Consider the following 4,536-nt stretch of genomic DNA (forward strand, 5'->3'; position numbering starts at 1 on the left):
GATGCTGAGAGGTTGTATGTAGTGCCTTCGTGATTGCTGTGGGTATTTGTATTTAAACAATTTCAGTAACGCTGCTGTCATAATTCATTTGCAAATCTTGATTTAATTTTATTTCTACGCCTTCGGAAAGTAATCTGACCCTCCTCATGTTGCTGTGTAATAGTAATAGCTTAATGGTAATAGAGTTATTTTTAAAAATGTATTAAATGTGACAATTTTGCCATCAATCTACAGCGAATAACCCCAAATAACGAAATAAAACGTTTTTACAAATTTGTGACAATTTATTTCAAAATAACAAAAATAACATTTGTTACATATGTATTCATATCCTTCATTCAGAATATTATAGAAGTACCTCTGGCAGCAATAACAGCTTTGCACACATGGATTTGCTTGCTCCATCAGCTCACTGTCTTCCCACAGTGCATTCTGGTGCCATCACTTCCCCAGGTAAACGGCACACACGTACAGGGCCGTCAATGTAATGTAAAAGAAAATGGGACTCATTGGACCAGACAACCTCTACTGCTCCAAGGTCCAGTTCTTATGCTCCAGTGCCCATTATAGGCGGACAGGGGTCATGGGCACTGTTTTGGCTGATCACTGTATTTCAAAGTCAAAGTCTCTTATTTGTCATGTGCACCAAATAATTGCTATTTCTGAAAAATGAAATTCTTATGACAAGGCAAGCGACATCGGTCGGCACACCCTGTGAGGACATGGAATGCAATCGGGCCCTGGTGACTTCCGTGTATTCACTCCTTTAAAAACTCTCCTCACATCAGCTTTGACTAGGGACAGAGTGCAGTTGTCCTGCTCCTCAGCAAGCCTCGCTGAAGGAATGGTGTTGGTCGCCTCAAGGTGTTGAGCTGGTCAGGGAGCGAGACGGTGGGACGAGCATCACTGCTGTTTCTCCCTTTGTAGTCTGTGATGTGTTGCAGGAAAGTCCGGACATTGACCTTCGGGATGACATCAACGATGCACTTGGAGATATATGAGAGACAGAGTCTCTGTATTCATCAATTTCTCCATCAGCTGCAACACAAAACCTCTGCCAGTCTGTTGTCTCAAAGCAGTCCTGGAGAGTGGTAATGGATTCCTCACTACAGCACTGAACTGCCCTAAAAACTGATTCTTCTTGTTTTAGTTGTTGTCTGTAGATTGGAAGAAGAAGAATTGGTGTGATCTACCTTAACAAATGCAGAGCGGGTGATGGGTTTGTAGCTGTTCCGTATATGTGAATAACAATGGTCAAGTGTCTGATCACCACGGGTAGAGGAGTTAATGTGCTAATGGTATTTCGGCAAAAATTCCTCATATTAGCCCTATCTATTGAGGTCTCCAACAACAATAAAAGCTACCTCAGGGTGACCGTCCTGTAGTCCATTAATTACTCTGAATAGGTCCTCTACCACGCGCGTTTTATCCGCATGCGGGTGTATGTAGACTGCTCTAAATAGCGTAGCTGAATTACTGCGGAAGATAGAAGGGCTGTACCTTTACAGTTATGAGCTCCAGATCTGGTGAGCAGTGTGTTGAAAGTACTGCAACATCTGAACCCCAGCAATAATTAACCATAATACAGATCCCTCCAGCTCCTTGTTTACCTGATAAAAAATATCTGTCCTGATGGAATATGGAAAAACCATGTGCGTAATGGTTGAGTCAGGCACCATAGGGTTTAACCAAGTCTCCAAAACAAAACAGTTCACAATGTCCCGCTGGAAGTTAATCCATGCGTGTAGTTCGTTCATTTCATTGTCCAGGGATTATTAAACATTTGCAAGGGAAAATGCTCAGTAACGGCGGATTTCAGTAGCTTGTCAGAGATCTACATACAGTAGGAAACGTTTACCTCTGTTCTTTCTCCTCCGTTGGCGTGGAGACTTTGGTCATAGTTTTGGTAATATATACACTATGCGACCAAAAGTATCTGGACACCTGACCATCACATGAGCATGTTGGACATCCCATTCCAAAACCATGGGCATTAATATGGAGTTGGAGCCATGTTTGCAACTATAACAGCCACCACTCTTCTTGAAAGGCTTCCTACAAGATTTTGGAGTGTCTCCAATCACATTCAGCCAATACAGAACTTGTATGGTCTTTTTTCTAGAACATGAAAGGGCCTTCCCCACATTGTTGCCATGAAGTTGGAAGCACCCAATTGTTTAAAATGTCTTTGTATCTGGTAGCTTTAAGATGACCCTTCACTGGAACTAAGGGGCCTTGCCCAAACCCTGAAAAACAACCCCAGACCTTTATCCCTCCTCTACCAAACTTTACAGTAGGCACTATGCATTCCGGCGTTTAGCGTTCTCCTGACATCTGTCATTTGGCATTGCACATATTGATGTGAAGCTAGCATACAGCTGCTCGGCCATGGAAACTCATTTTGTGAAGCTCCTGATGCACAGGCAATTTGGAACTCTATGGTGAGTGATGACAGGCGCTAAGCAAGATTGCGTGGTCTACTACTTCGTGACTGGGCTGTTGTTGCTCCTAGACATTTCCACCACACAATTATAGCACTCACAGTTGAAGGGGGCAGATCTAGTACAGCAGAAATTTCACAAAATGACTTGTGGCAAAAGGTTGCATCTAATGACTTTGCCACATTTAAAGTCACTGAGCTCTCCAGTATGACGCATTGTACTGCCATTGTTTGTCTATGGAGATTTCATGCCTATGTGCTGGATTTTATTAACTGGATATATATATACACACTCTAATGAGCTAATTTACTCAAAACACCTGCAACGCCTTTAAATGGTCTCTCAGACTAGTTCTGTAGGCTACACAATCATGGGGAAGACTGCTGACTTGACAGCTGTCCAAAAGACGACCATTGACACCTTGCACAAGGAGGGCAAGACACAAAAGGTCATTGCTAAAGAGGCTGGCTGTTCACAGAGCTCTGTGTCCAAGCACATTCATAGAGAGGCGAAGGGAAGGAAAAGATGTGGTAGAAAAAAGTGTACAAGCAATAGGGATAACCGCACCCTGGAGAGGATTGTGAAACCAAACCCATTCAAAAATGTGGGGGAGATTCACAAAGTGTGGACTGCAGCTGAAGTCAGTGCTTCAAGAACCACCACGCACAGACATATGCAAGACATGGGTTTCAGCTGTCGCATTCCTTGTGTCAAGCCACTCTTGAACAAGACACAGAATCAGAAGCGTCTCGCCTGGGCTAAAGACAAAAAGGACTGGACTGCTGCTGAGTTATGTTCTCTGATGAAAATAAATGTTGCATTTCCTTTGGAAATCAAGGTCCCAGAGTCTGGAGGAAGAGAGGAGAGGCACAGAATCCACGTTGCTTGAAGTCCAGTGTAAAGTTTCCACAGTCAGTGATGGTTTGGTGTGCTATGTCATCTTCTGGTGTTGGTCCACTGTGTTTTCTGAGGTCCAAGGTCAACGCAGCCATCTACCAGTTAGTTTTAGAGCACTTCATGCTTCCTGCTGCTGACCAACTTTATGGAGATGCACATTTCATTTTCCAACAGGACTTTGCACCTGCACACAGTGCCAAAGCTACCAGTACCTGGTTTAAGGACCATTGTATCCCTGTTTTTAATTGGCCAGCAAACTCGCTTGACCATAACCCTATAGAAAATATATGGCGTATTGTGAAGAGGAAGATGCGATATGCCAGACCCAACAATTCAGAAGAGCTGAAGGCCACTATCAGAGCAACCTGGGCTCTCATAACACCTGAGCAGTGCCACAGACTGATTGACTCCATGCCACGCCACATTGCTGCAGTAATTCAGGCAAAAGGAGCCCCAACTAAGTATTGAGTGCTGTACATGCTCATACTTTTCATGTTCATACTTTTCAGTTGGCCAACATTTCTAAAAATATTTTTTTTGTATTGGTCTTAAGTAATATTCAAATTTTCTGAGATACTGAAGTTGGGGTTTTCATTAGTTGTCAGTTATAATCATAAATATTAAAATAAATATATACCTTTAAATACATCAGTCTGTGTGTAATGAATGTATACATTATACAAGTTACACTTTTTGAATGGAATTACTGAAATAAATCAACTTTTTGATGATATTCTAATTATATGACCAGCACCAGTATATATATATCCACCACATATATACAAAATCTCACAAACTGAGTACACCCCTCACATTTTTGCAAATATTTGATTATATCTTTTCATGTGACAACACTGAAGACACGTTGCTACAATGTAAAGTAGTGAGTGTACAGCTTGTATAACAGTGTACATTTGCTGTTGCTTCAAAATAACTCAACACACTGTCATTAATATCTAAACCGCTGTCAACAAAAGTGAGTACACCCCTAAGTGAAAATGTCCAAATTGCGCCCAATGTGTCAATATTTTGTGTGGCCAGCGTTATTTTCCAGCACTTCCTTAACCCTCTTGGGCATAGAGCTTCACAGGTTGCCACTGGAGTCCTCTTCCACTCATCCATGACGGAGCTGGTGGATGTTAGAGACCTTGTTTTCCTCCACCTTCCATTTGAGGATGCCCCACAGATGCTCAATAGG

The sequence above is a fragment of the Esox lucius genome, chromosome 5 (assembly GCF_011004845.1).
Source record: "Esox lucius isolate fEsoLuc1 chromosome 5, fEsoLuc1.pri, whole genome shotgun sequence".
NCBI classification, from domain to species: domain Eukaryota; kingdom Metazoa; phylum Chordata; class Actinopteri; order Esociformes; family Esocidae; genus Esox; species Esox lucius.